Source organism: Marmota marmota, unplaced genomic scaffold (genome assembly GCF_001458135.2).
Source record: "Marmota marmota marmota unplaced genomic scaffold, marMar, whole genome shotgun sequence".
Classification (NCBI taxonomy): domain Eukaryota; kingdom Metazoa; phylum Chordata; class Mammalia; order Rodentia; family Sciuridae; genus Marmota; species Marmota marmota.
Window position 1 is genome coordinate 27,279,380 of NW_026000185.1, and position 14,467 is coordinate 27,293,846.

General features: G+C 53.7%; 1 long non-coding RNA gene across 1 annotated transcript; it reads right to left on the reverse strand.

The window, feature by feature from the left end:
• Nucleotides 1-3,313: 3,313 nt before the first annotated feature.
• On the reverse strand, nt 3,314-5,437 carry LOC125612286. Its single transcript, XR_007342581.1, has 3 exons — nt 5,182-5,437; nt 3,923-4,053; nt 3,314-3,455 (listed from the first exon to the last, which is right to left on the reverse strand). It is a non-coding gene; the product is annotated as an uncharacterized LOC125612286 (long non-coding RNA).
• Between the last annotated feature and the right edge of the window lie 9,030 nt (nt 5,438-14,467).

Sequence of the window (14,467 nt, forward strand, 5' to 3'; positions counted from 1 at the left end):
GGGGGAAGGCAGAACTTCACTGGGCTGTGTCCCCAACCCCCAGAACCAGCCCAGACCTCCAGAGGAGACCCCCAGTCCTGGGCCAGGACAGGTCTTATCTCCAGCGGGGGCAACAGGAAGCTGGGGTCCCTCTCTGCTGCTTCCTCTGGGAAGGTGTGGGGACCCAGCACCCTGGGCAGGGCACACACCTGATGATGAGTATACAGAGAGTCTGCTTCTGAGACACCCCAAGAGGTGAGAGAAACCAGCAGGCCGATCACAAGGCCTCCCAGGTCGGCAAAGCCTGTGAGTCACGGTGACGGGACCAGGGACAAAACCCAGGAGTCCGGGGATAGAGCACCATCTGGCCCCAGCCCCGGTGACTCAGAGATCACATTCCCCATCCCTCCTCCAGGAGCAGAGGCCCAGCCCCGTCTCCCTGTGCTCCACACTCTCTCCCACCCCAGCTCCAGCCTGGGCAGGACACCGCCCCACACGGATCCTTCAGTCCGCCACCCCAAGCCCGACGGTGGTGGATCTTTGCCCTTTCACCTGGTGCACCTGCCGTGCCAGCAGACCTCACTCCCTGCGCCAGACCTGGATCAGCTCAGGCCCAGGAAGGGAACACCCTGCTCTGTACCACCTGGCCCCTGGGGGCAGGAGGAGGGTGGGGCCAGGAGCTGCTGGTGGTTGTTTTGAACTTTTTAATTGTGGAAGCTCTTTTTTACACAGGGGCTTAACTTACCCGCCTGAGCGCCCCACCGCCCTGTCAGCCTTCAGTGTGTCCCCAGATCCCAAGCTCTCCTCCCTCTTTCCAGCTAGAGGAGCACACATGCCCAGGGGACTGGCCAGCTGCCACCCAGTTGGTGCCACTGCCCCCGGCATCTCTCTGCCTCCCTCCATGCCCACAGCCCGCCCCGCAAGGTCCCCCACCTGCCGGTGGTGGCCACTCCCACCCACACCTGGCCTGCAGCCCGCATCCCCTGCTTCTGCATTTCCTCCAACAGGGGACCCAGCCTCAGTCCTCTCTACTTCTTCCTCCCTGACCAGGGGTCCCAGGACATCAAGAAAACCCTCCTTGTCCCATCAGCTACTGTCTGGCCCTGGCAGCCCTAGAAACCTCCAGGCTCAGGCCCGAGCGGCCCCCTCAAAGCCCTGGGCTCAGTGCGCCTTCTCCTTCACAGCCACTGGACTCCTGGGGGGCCTGGCCCTGCCCTGCCACATCAAATAAAGACCACAGCCTCCTCAGCAGGGCCTGACCCCGTATCCCTAGGCCACTGTGCGCTGTCTTCCTCCCTCGCCTGGACGTGAGATCCAGGAGGGCTGGGTCTGTGGTCCAAGTGCACAGTGCCCGGCTCTGGCCAGGAGTGCCTACCCTCTCAAGTGACACACAGCACCTCTGTCGTCCCCTCCCCAGCGGAGGACTCTCTCCCATGTCCTTCTCTCTGTTGCTACTCAGGGACACTGAACGCCATCTCTCCTGTTTTGTTTTGTTAAATTTTGGTTCCAGAGATTGAACCCAGGGGTGCTTAACCACTGAGCCACACTCCCAGTCCTTTTTAATATTTTTATAGAGACTGGGCCTCGCTGGTTGCTTAAAGCCTCGCTAATTTGCTGAGGCTGGCTTTGAACTCCCGATCCTCCCGCCTCAGCCTCCCAAGCTGCTGGGATTACAGGCGTGTGCCACCGTGCCTGGCACCATCTCTTCTTCATGTTGGCTTTGACCTCAGGGTGGAGCTCAGGGAGGGCTTCTGCTCGGCCCACGCCCGTCCCTGCTCCAGACGAAATGGGGCAAGAGGAGAGAACCAACACCAGAGCCCCCACCCCAGCTGCTGCTTCCTCAGCCTCCCCATGGGCACCCCTCCCCCAGCCTCCCCACACCCCCACAGGACCCTGCAACACCCAACGCACCCTCCTTGCTCACCCACAGGGGTCCTGGCCAGCTTTCCTCTCCCAATGCACAGGTGGGACACTGCACTCCCAGTCCCTTCTTGTCCTTGTCACCAAGCACTGAGCACACAGGGGCCTCTGCCACGTGGCAAGTCCCTTCCATTCTCCAGGGCCCAGCTTGGTGGTGACAGGGCCCATCCAGGCCCTCATCATCACACCCGGGCTCTGAAGATGTGGTGGCTGCACCTCCCTGCCCTGCCACTGCACAGCAAGTCCTTTCAGGGCAGGGTCGGTGACATTTTTCTCTGGCTTCCCCATGAATAGCCTGCTTGGATGACAGAATACGCACTGGTGGCCAGCTATGGTTTGCTGAATTATTATTATCATGATGGAACAAGAATTAAAAAGAAGATGCAGATACAAAAAAAAAAAAATGAGGACTGGGGTGGGCCTGGGGCTGGGACTGGGCTGGGGCAGGGGCTGGGGCAGGACGGCAGAGCTCACTCGCCTGCCATGTGTGAGGCATGGGGTTCGATCCTTAGCACCGCATAAAAATAAATAAAATAAAGGCACGCTGTCCGTCTACAACTACCAAAAAAGTTTTTTTAAATGTTTGAATAAATAAATACAGAACCTCGGGGCTGGGGATGTGGCGCAAGCGGTAGCGCGCTCGCCTGGCATGCGCAGGGCGCTGGGTTCGATCCTCAGCACCACATACAAACAAAGATGTTGTGTCCGCCGAAAACTGAAAAATAAATGTTAATCTCTCTTTAAAATACATACAGAACCTCAAGTCATCTGCAGTCCTCCTCCTGCTTCCCTGGGGCCTCAGCTCCGGAATCCCCCTGGACACCAAAGCCAGAGGATGCTCAAGCAACTCACGGAAAATGGAGTAGAATCTTCACGGACCCCCCCCCCACACTCCTGGTACGCTTGGATCACTGTGGCTCACTGTGTACTTAATACAACGTAAATTCAAGGTCAATAGTCACACGGTACTGTTTAGCGAGTAATGACAAAAAACTGTACGTGTTCAGTACAGATGTAATTCTTTTTTAAATATCCCCAATTCGAGGTTGGTTGGATCTGCAGAAGTGGCAGCATGGATATGGGGCGTCACCTACATATGATGCCCCAGCCTCACAGAAGTGTGACACCACACCCCATGTTTTTCTTTTTTTAAAATATTTATTTATTTTCTAGGTATAGATGGACACAACACAATGCCTTTATTTTTATGCTGAGGATCGAACCCTGGTCCCGCCTGTGCTAGGCGAGTGCTCTACCGCTGAGCCACAATTCCAGGCCCTCTTTTTCTTTCTTTCTTTCTTTTTTTTTGGGGGGTGGGTACTGGGATTGAACCCAGGGGCTTCACCACTGAGCCACATTCCCCAGCCCTTTTCATTTTTATTTTTTTATCTTGAGACAAGAGTCTAAGTTGCTTAGGGCCTGATCGAGGCTAGCCTCAAACTTGGGATCCTCTTACCTTGGCCTCCTGAGTCACTGGAATCACAGGGGTGCACCATGATGCCTGGCTATAACTCCCATTTCTTAAGTGTGGGCTGCACGTGGAGACTCCCTCCAGACTGGGCAGCATGGGAAGAGGGGAAAGAGCAAATTGTCAGTGTAGAAACCCAACAAACACTACCTCGCCCAGCGGACACCCAGGGGATCGTGGTTCTCATCCATCGTCATAAATCATGATATGGTCTGTGCCCGTGATATGCTATGCAGAAAGTGGCGGCTTGCCTGTGGTCTCCGTCCCCAATACCCACAACCCCAGGGACTCAGGGGCAAAACATGGGACAATCCCAACAGAGGAGCCCCGACAGCATTCCTGACCCCAGCACTCTCCAGCACTGGGCCGGGAGGGGCTGGGGGGCGGCTCAGGGCAGAGCCCTGCCCCGTCCACTCAGGCCCCAGATTCCATCCCCAGCACCCAGAGGGGGCGGGAGGGGGAGGAAAGGCTATGAAGAGACCAAAACCAAGGACAGTCTGAGGAACTGTCACAGAAGGGAGGAGCCCAAGAAGACGCAAGGACCGCGTATAGTACCACATTTTGGAGAAGACCTGGGACAGACTGGGGTGGAACACAGCTGCACGAGGCTCCCTGGAGACACACTGAGGTCCTGATGTCACTGTCAGCGTGTGTTTCTCCAACTCTGAAATGGCTCCGGAAAAAATCTAAAGTGTGAGTGAAGGGAGAAGAGTGTTTGTCAATGTAGCAAAATGTGAACAATTGGTAAACCTGGGCAAAGGGCAGGTGAAAGTTCATTGGACTCTTCTTGCCACTCAAAATATAAAATTGAGGGAAAAATTAAGAAGAGACCAGTCAGGTGAATGGGTAGAAGGAACTCGGTTTCTAAGTGGGAGGACAGCATGTGCAAAGGCCCTGAGCACAGGGAGCTGTTGCAGGAGCAGAGGCCTGGGAGGCAGGCAGAGGCAAGGGGAGGGTGGCAAGGAAAAGGTAGGGACAGGAGAGGTCAGAATCCTCAGGGTAAGATGCAGAGGAGAGCTGAGCAAGTGTGGGAACCGCAGGGGACAGCAGCAGGCAGGAGGCAACCTGTAAAACCAGACAGCAGCTCTTCAGATTGGCTTCTTCATCCAGCCCATCCCACCGTCCTGCAAGCCAGCCTGTCTTTGCCCAGACCCCAGAGCCACCTCCTCATAGACACACACATGGCTCTCTGGTTCCCATGTCCCCAGCCCCATGACCCTGGAAGCCTCAATTCCCCTGTCTGTCCCCAGCATCTGCCCCAAGGCCCTGCACATTTGTGGAGAGGTGGCTCCACCTGCCAGTCAAGACCCAGAAGCCCCACTTTGAATGAATCTGGTGCAAAACAACCTTCCCAACTCTGTCCCTGGATGAACTGGGGAGCTCAGACCTCCTTATCTTGGAGGACACAGCCAGTGACGTTCATAATTACCAGAATGTTCATAGCAGGACTATTCACAATAGCCAAAAGATGGACAACCCAATGTCCATCCACCAACGAGTGGATACGCAGAACGAGCTGCAGCCACTCGATGGAATAGTACTCTGCCGTAACAAAGAACAAAGTGCTGACCCATGCCACGGCCCGAGGAACCTGGAAAACGTGCTGAGTTAAAGAAACCAGAGCAAAACGCACCGTGCCGTGTGATTCCACCTCCATGAAATCAATGTCCAGGACAGGCAAAGCCACAGAGCTGGGCGGTGTATTCGCAGTTAAGGGGTAGAAGAGCACTTTTGAACCACCCATCCAGTGCCAGACCCTACACAGCCTCTGCCAGTGCTCCACGCACCAGAGTGTGCAGGTTAAAGTGACTTACCCAGGGCCAAGGAGCTGGGGGGGGTCCAGAGCTGAACTACAACCATCGCAGCCAAAGCCGGAGAGGCACCTGATCTATTCAAACTCACTCCCAGGACATCACCAGCCCTGGGCTGGCTTGAGCTGGGGAGAAACTCAGAAGCCCACAGGCCACAAGGACACATAGGAGCTGGTTAGACCTGCCCTGCCTGAAGTGGCACAGGGCTGCCAGTGAAGGGTGGTAGTGAGAAGCCAGGGCACCTGTGTCCAGGGTAACCACAGGTGGATGGCAAACAGCTTCTATCCTAGGCAAACAGCGCCTATCCTAGGTGACACCCTCCACTCCAGCCAGGACTCCCCGTCCAGAAGAGGCTGGGGCCCCAGGCACCTGGCAGAGGCCCTTGGGAAGGCTGGTGTCCTTGCTCTGGCTGGAGTCACCCCCACCTGTTTGATTGTGGGAACTGCAGTCTCCGGGTTTCCCATGGGTGCCCGTGGCAGGTGGAGGAGGGTGGAAGGAGGGTCCCCTAAAGGCCCCTTAAACTGGTGCAGGCCTTGCACATGGTAGGCAGCTGCACTACCCCACCAAGTTGCCTCCCCGGCCCTAAACCGGCTGTTTCAAGGCTGAACCACGGTTAGGATCTGTACATTTTTCTTACAAGTTTTTCATCGTGATGGAAAGCGTGAGCTATCGGCCCCTGGCACGGCTAAGGGTCTGGGTCTGTCCCCAGCGCCCTCCCCCCAGGGTCCGAGTGGGCAGGCTTGATGGCTGCTAGTCCCTGGGCTGGGCTAGGGGCCCTTGGATGTCTGCAGAGAGTGGTCATAGCAAGTGTGGTCAGACTGTGACCCGGAGGCTGCAGAAGCCACCCCAGGCAGGACTGCGGGGACCCTGGGAAGATTGAATGGAAGGGGTTCCCACCCTGGGGGGAGCTGCAGCCCCAGGAAGGCAGGACCCTCCCAGTGCAGGGCTGACCCCTCGCCCTGGAGGAAAAGACCCCACCCCCCCAGGTGTCCAGTGGGGACTGAAGGCCTGAGGACCAGAGCCTGGGCTTGAGGGGACCCCACCTTAGAGGCCTCCTGACCCTCCTGGGGAGAGGGCAAGGGAGCGGGTGTCTGAGGAGGGAGAGAAGGGGGGACAGGAGCCTTCAGAGTCCCTGGGTGACTTCAGAGTCACAGCCCCCACCTTGTCATCCCCCTCCAGGGCGGAAACCCCACCCATATATTTTCCAGGGAATTGGAATGGACACCTGCAGGTCCCAGATTGCCCTGGGCCCCTTCCTCCTTCTCTCTGTCTGTCTCTCTCTCTCTTTCTCTCTCTCTCTCTCTGGTTTGGGGATTGAACCCAGGGGCACCTAACCACTGAGTCACATCCCCAACCCTTTTTATTTTTTCTCTTGAGACAGGGCCTCCCTAAATTACTGGGGCTGGCCTCGAACTTGTGATCCTCCTGCCTCAGCCTCCTGAGCTGCTGGGATTACAGAGGTGCCACTACCAGGCTCTGCTAGTCCCTTCCTCTCTCTTAAGCCCACTCCCCAATCCCCTGCTTTTCCTCTCCCACCCACAGCCTCTCAGGCCGCCCAGGGAGAAAGACAGCAGCTCTGGGGAGTGGAGGCTCCTGGAGGGGAGGGGACAGGTGGGTGTGGGCAGAGAAGGCAGGGAAAACCTGGAGCTGGGCCAGCCCGACGGCCTTGGCACAGCGCCCGGGCAGCCCCCAGGCTGGGTTTCAGGAGACCAGGCTGAAAACGGAAGGAACGATCCTGGGCAGGGCCTCTTTATGGCCCCTGGCGAAACCTGGCCCTGGGGACTGGCAAGAAGTTTCTCCTGGGGGAGGGTGACTCACTCCTTCCTTCCCAGCTCGTGACACCTAAGAGCCTGGGAATTACCCGAAAGCAGCCAACCAGGCCACAGAGAGAGAAAACAAGTGCACCCTCCCTGGTCACTCTCACCTCACACCTTCCCAGTGTCCCCAACAGGGAGGGGCAGGCCACACCTCAAACTGGGGACACCTGGAAAAGAAGCGCACACCCTGTCACGCAAGCACAAACCTCCCTGTCAACCCCAACATGCCCCCATCCTCAGACAGACCAAGTCCCCAGAGCCCCTCTGGTCCCGCCCGCAAAGGGCAGCCACCAGGAAGCCCCAGAGACCTGCTCCCACCAGGCCCCACCCAGACCCTCCTGTTGGACCTGTTTGGCTTCTCCGATGGCCCTTAGGGGCTCCAGGGTTGAGGATGAAAAAGGAAGATGGCCTGAGATGGCAGAGGGGAGAAGATGCCAGGCACCCTAGTATCCTAGGGACACAGGACCAGAAGCCCCATCCCACTTTCACCCCCCCCCCCCCCGCCGCTGTGGCCTCCTGCCCCCAACACTTCCTGGGAACACAGAGATCTTGGCATCCCCAATGTACACATGTGCCAAAATACCACGTGGTCCCCATAAATACGTACAATTTCTATAGGAGGCTGAGGTAGGAGGATCACAATTTGAGGCCAGCCGCCGTGACTTAATGAGACCCAGTATTAAAAATTTTTAAAGTATATATTTAAAGGGCTGGGGATTAAACTCAGTGGTGGAATACCGGTGTAACATACGTGAAGCCCTGGGTTCAAGACCCAGCACAGGGGGAAAAGAATCACACTCTCAAATAAAACAAGGCCACCAGGTTTAATTGCTATATGGCTTGCTGTTTGGCTGCGTTACCCGGACAAGTTACTTTCTCATCCTCTATTTCAGTTTCCTCATCTGCAACATGGAAGTTAATGAGGACAGAGAAGCCAATGAGCATAAAGTGCTGTCAACATGCCCGGCCACAGAACGCCTCCTGCAGCTCGGGGGCCAGTGAGTCTCCAGTCTGTGGATCAAGTGGGAAAAAATGGCCCAGGAGCTGAATAGTTCATCCTAAATCACTCTAATAACTGAAGCCAGTGAAAGTATCCTCCTAATTCTAGAGGAATCTTGGTGCGCTGCCCCGGATGTCAGTAGAACAAGAGCCAGTTGTAAAATCCCCTCCAGAAGTCCCTGGAATCCGCAGACCTGCTGCACAGGCAGCCTTGAGAAGCCAGCAGCAGGCCCTGGCTCCGAGGTGAGGCAGTGCCAGTCTGTGTGGAGGCTTCCTGTTCCTGTGATTGCTCCTTACTTTCTGCCTCCAAGGGAGGCTCCACAGGATGGGAACAGTCCCCTCTTAAAAGGATCTGTGGAAAGGCACAGTCACATCAGAACATCATACGGCAGCCCATCAGCATGTGCAATTTCTGTCAATTAAAAAGAAAAAAAAAATTAAATCCTAGCCAGTGTGGTGGTGCACACCTGTAATCCCAGTGATCAGGAGGCTGAGGCAGGAGGATCACAAGTTTGAGGACAGCCTTAGCAATTTAGCAAGGCTCTAAACAACTTAGTGAGACCCTGTCTCAAAATTTAAAAAAAAAAAATCTGTTTAAAAAAAAATCTCTATATATAGAGATCTATTTTGTAAGGGCTTGAGAATGTAGCTCAGTGGTAAAGTGTTCATGCTCCTGGGTTCGATTTCCAGTACCAAAAAGGAAAATAAAATCCTGTAAATCAATAACAAAAGAACAAAGAGCACAATAGAAACCAAGCGTCCTGTTGGAGAGAATATCAAAATGAACAGTAAACATAGGAAAGATGCCCCATGTCACTGGTAATCAGAGAAATGCAAATTAACACAAGATGACACCCACAGAATGTCAAAAATCACTCTCCACAGGGCAGGCTAACAGATGGGCACCACGGTAGAGACCCATGCCTGGTAAAGTGGAAGGTGAGTTCACCTTAAGACCCAGCAATTTCACTTCCAGAGAAAATCTGGAAGCCATCCAGATGCATGCGGATGTGAACCCTGGTACGATCGCACCATGGAACACCACAGAGCCATTCAAAGGAATCAGCCCGAGCTTCTTGTAAAAACCCAGGTGTGTTTTAAAAATATGAATCCAGGGGTCAGTGTGGGATGGTGGGGGTGGGGGGAATCTCAAACTCTCATTGTTTCTTGTAGAACACTGTCACCACCCAGGTCACTTCTGACACCAGATGTGTGCTGGGTTTTCCCACAGAGTAAACTCTGCCTGTGGACACCAGCTGGGTGTCATCTACCCCAACTCGGTCCCCAACACTCCCAGGTCCCACTGCAGAAGCCTGTTGCCAGCCCCTGCCGAGCTTGCAACCAACCTGCTAAAGATGAGGGTTCCCAGAGGTGCTCACCCTGCAATCCCAGCCACTCCCAAGGCTGAGGCGGGAGGATCACGAGTTCAAGGCCAGCCTGGGCAACGTAACAAGACCCTGTCTCAAAATAAAAAAAAATGTAAAGGGCTGGGGGTGTGACTCAGTGGTAGAGAACCCCTGGGTTCCATCCCCAGCACTTCAAAAAGAGAGTGTTCCCACGACCTTCTCTTGAGTCTGATTAATTTGCTCAAGAAGTTCACAGAACTCAGGGAGACACTAACTTCTGTTGACCAGTTTATTATAAAGGATATTACAAAGGATTCCCAGGGTGAGGTGTGGGGACAGGGACACAGACCTCCCTTCCCCTTTACAAGTGCTCTACCCTCCAGAAATCCCCACTTGTTTGGCCATCCCAAAGTCTCTGAATCCTGTCTTTGGGGGTTTTTATGGACACTTTCTTGTATAGGCTTGACTGAAACATGGATGCCCTTACCAAAGTGCAACTGGACACAGAGGGGTACGTCCTCACGCTAATAGGCCAGGCGGGAGACCCAGCAAGGCCTGTCTGTTCAGATTCTTCTTGGCCTCTGTGCAGACATCCTTCCTACCATGTATGGGGCAGGAGCCCTCTGGAATGAGGGTCCTTAGGATTTCTTATCAGATGAACCTCCTTTTGGCCAATTCCAAGGAAGGCCGAAGAAGACTGGAATTTCTATGATCTGCCTTGGGGAGGGTGTTATCAGCCAGAAAGCATGGACAAAAACCAAGACAGACAGACAGTCATCATAACATCACAGATATCAACTGCAAGACCATTTATGCAAAAAATTTTAAATGCACCACCCGGTTCTCTGCCTTGTGAATGAATGTGTATCTAAGTTAATATAAAACGTGAGGTTGAGGGTGTAGCTCAGGGTAGAGCATATCCTTAGCCTGAGCCAGGCCGTGGGTGCAACCCCAACACCACACATATTCGGGCAGGTAGCTGGCACACCAACCGAAGGACAGTGTTACACCCTGGAAGAAAGAGAGTGAATGGAGGGCCGGCCAAAAAGGGGTACAGAAGGAGCTTCCGCTAAATGTTACGACTGGTTAAATCTGAGTGGTAGGCCCATGGTTGTTTCTTATATTATGTTTTGAATACTTTCCTGTGCATTTGAGATATCTCATAACTTTAAAAAAAAAAATATATATATATATATATATATATATATATATTAGATGGGGATAAGGCAATTTGATAGACAAGCTGTAAGATGGCAGGCTGCCATCTTGGTTTCCAACTTGGCTCAACTTGGGCAAGCCCAGAGGGTCCTTGAGCTGTATACACACACAGCCCAGACTGCTGTCCAGGACCTGTGATCAGAGTCAGTCACCTCAGTCACTGCAATGACTCCCTTTGCCTGTTCTTATAATAGGGGCATAAGAAGCCCAAACTGGCCAAGAGGCTCCCTCCTTCCAGAGACGCACTATCATCAGCAGTCCCCCAGATAGCACCCTTTCCTTGCTATGCTCCTAGAACCAGGAAATAAAACTCTCTCAAGAGTAGGCCACTGGCTGGACACAGGGGCAAATGGCTATAATTCCAGCGACTTGGGAGGCTGAGGCAGGAGAATCACAAGTTTAAGGTTGGCCTGAGCAACTTAGGGAGACCCTAAGCAACTTAGCAAGACTGTGTCAAAACAAAAAGTAAAAAGGGCTGGGGATGTTGTTTAGTGGTAGAGCACCCCTGGCCACAGGAGAGATGGCGCTCCACGGAAGCTCTCCTGCAAGACTACCACAGTCTTCAGAAAAAAAAAGTGGGACACTGGCTATTGCACCCTCAATTTTGCCCCTTGGTTCCTGGACCCACACGTAACTCTTATGATCTGGAGACCTAATCCAGGCTTGATGTCACATCCACAAAGCACAATCCAGCCTTGAAGACAAGATGAAAGGAGTTCCCCACCCCACACGTACCTTTTGAAGGACATCCGAACCCCAGACAACTGGAGAAATATATCGACTTTTTAAAAGGAAGGGTATCAAGGGATCCGGATGTATATACAGGGCACTCCTACACAGATGAGCTTCTTCGTCCTTTCTTCCGATGACTGGTTCTAAGCCAGTCTTCTAGAAGTCACCTCCAAAACCTCTCTCCCACCGCAGCCTACAGAGCTGTGTTCCTCCTCCCCAAATCCCAACCCTTCTCAGCGCTTCCTATACAGATCACATCTGTCCTTCCTCCTTAGCAGACCAGAGAAGGGAACCACACAACTGTGTTCTGGCCACAGGAGAGATGGCGCTCCATGCAAGCTCTCCTGTAAGACTACCGCAGTCTTCAAAAGGGCATCTCCTTGTCCTGTGAGGCCCGTGCCCCGGGGTGGTGCCCTTCATGATAAGGGTAGGGATTCTCCAGACATCTCCCCACTGTTCTTTTGCTATTAGGGACCCTGTGGATCGAATGTGGTGCTGAAGGCTCATCAGAGTAGCCTTCAGAGTTTCTGGGTCCATGAGCTGTGGTAGAAACAGAGGCAATCAAGATTTCCAGGAAACCCCTACTTCTGGGAGAAGGTCACCCATCGCTGGCTGGTCCCTAGGGAAGGCAGGTGTCCTACTGGATTCTGGATTGATGCTATTTTGAAGGCAGTGACTATGGCGGCAGCCTTGGTGAGAGAAGGCATTTGTGGCCTCTGACAAAGGTTCTCTGCCTGGTGAAACTTCAGTCAGGCCCTGGGCCATTTCCCAGGAGCCCGTGCACATCCTTGTAAACAAGCTTTAGCAAAGAGTCCCACTGGGCACTTGGGCCCGAACGCCCAAATCTGATTACCCTCCACAGCTGGTCAGCTTTCTTGGCCTCCGTCCTCCAGGCGATGTCCCCTCCCCTGGCCTGCCTTCAGCAGGAATCCTGCCAGGTGGGCTTAGCCGGAGTCCCCTCATCCTGAAGCCCCTCTGAGTCATTCCCCATCGCTGCCCCCACCCTGCTCTCTGGCTATAAAGTCCCACTTGCCTGGGCTGTACCTGGAGTTGAGTTCAGTCTCCCCGGGCAGGCCCCCATTGCAGGTATCCACCATGGCAGTCCTGAATAAAGTCTTTCTTCCTATGCTTAACGAGTGTCATGGAATAATTTTTCTTTTTCTTTCTTTTTCCTTCTTTCGCACCAGGGATTGAATACAGGGGCCCTTAACCACTGAGCCATATCCTCAGCCCTTTTTTATATTTATTTAGAGACAGGGTGTCGCTGAGTTGCTTAGGGCCTCCCTAAGTTGCTGAGTCTGCATCTGAACTAGAGATACTCCTGCCTCAGCCTCCCTAGCAGCTGGGATTACANAGCCTCCCTAAGTTGCTGAGGCTGGCTTTGAACTTGCAACCTCCTGCCTCAGCCTCTGGGATACAGGCATGCACCACCGCGCCCAGCCGAGAATCTTTCATTTTAATGAGGAGATTCTTAGTGGGTTCCTGGGTAGCGTCAGGATGGGGACCCCTTCCCTGCACTCCTCAAGATCAGAGGATTGGAACTTTCAGTCCTACCCTCTCAACCTCCCAGATAAAGAGAGGCTGAAGGCAGAGGTGATGGCCCTTGGCTAATGATGCGATCAAGTAGGCCCATGTCATGAAGCCACCATAAACTCCAAAGCACAGGGATCAGGGGGCTTCTGGGTTGCTGCACACCTGGGTGTTTCTGGAGGGGGCGCACCTCAGGGAGGGGGTGGGACCTATACACCTCTCCCCACCCACCTGGCCCTGTGCACCTCCTCCAGTGGATGTTCACCACCATCCTTTCTAATAAATAAGTAAATGCGAGGGACACATGTCCCCAGATCCTCTGAGCCACTTCAGCAAATTAATCCAACCAGAACTGAGTCCACCAGTGTCTGCGGAAATGACTGTTGGTGGGGCCAAATCCCTTCACCTCTGGTGACCATAAGTGTGCTGTCGGGCGGCAGGTGTTGAGCACAGAGTAGGAAGCCGTTTGGTGTCCCCACATCAAGCACCAGGGACTTCCAAATGTGAGAAGCAGAAATCGACACGTGTTTCCCTCTTCCTTCTGCCAAATAAAAGAAAATCTCTGGACATCACAGATAAAACAGGCACGAGCAGACGTGGAGGGACGAGCAGGCCAGCCAGGGATCTCTGGACCCTAAGACACGTGTCACCTGCAGCCCAGCAGCACGTGGCGCACACCACCAGGCAGGGCTGGGGGTGCAGACACGGCCAGGTGCCATGAGAGGCATCCAGCTCGCCGCTGGACCTGCAGGAGCCTCATTGTCCTGGACACCCTGCAGACTGCCTGGACTTCCAACATCTTGTGACCAGAACAGAGCCCCCCAGTACCTCCAGCAAGGTAGTATCACACCCCGGGCTCCCTGCAGTGTCCACAAAGCCCACACGGGGAGCTTGGGCAGGCAGTGATGAGGCACCAACTCTATTTCCCACTGGGTCCCTGTCAGAGGAGGCCACCCCGAGAGCTGGAATTCCCACCCAGGCCAACAGGAATCAGAAGTTCCTCCCCCACTGCCCTAGATACCACTCAAGACTGAACGGGGACCCTGGACTTCTACCTGTCAGTGACAGGAACCGCCTTGTCCTTCTCCTGCCAGAATGATGTCACCATCAAATCGCTAAGACAAAGGCTGCCAGAAGATCCACAGTCTCCCAGCACAAAATGAAAGACTCAATTGAAAATCAATCCTCACTAGAATGAGGCGGGTCTCACACTGAATGAAAAAAAAGACAATTATAGATCCAACACCAACATGACAGATGTTAGAATCCCCTGACAAGGGACACAGTGACATACTCCTGTGATCCTGGCTACTCCGGAGGCTGAGGCAAGAGGATCAAAAGTTTGAGGCCGGGGGCTGGGGTGGTGGCTCCGTGGTAGAGCACTTGCCTAGCATGTGCAAGGCACTGGGTTTGGTTCTCAGCACCGCATATAAATAAATAAAATAAAGGTCCTTTGACAACTAAAAAAGTCTCAGGCCAGCCTCAGCAACTTGAAGACATCCCATTTGCAACTTATCGAGACCCCGTCTCAAAACTTAAAAAAAAAAAAAATTAAAGTGGGGGCTAGAGATGTGACTCAGTGGTAAAGCATCCCTGGGTTCAATCCCCAGTACCAAAAAAAAAAAAAAAAAAAAAAAAAAAAAAAAA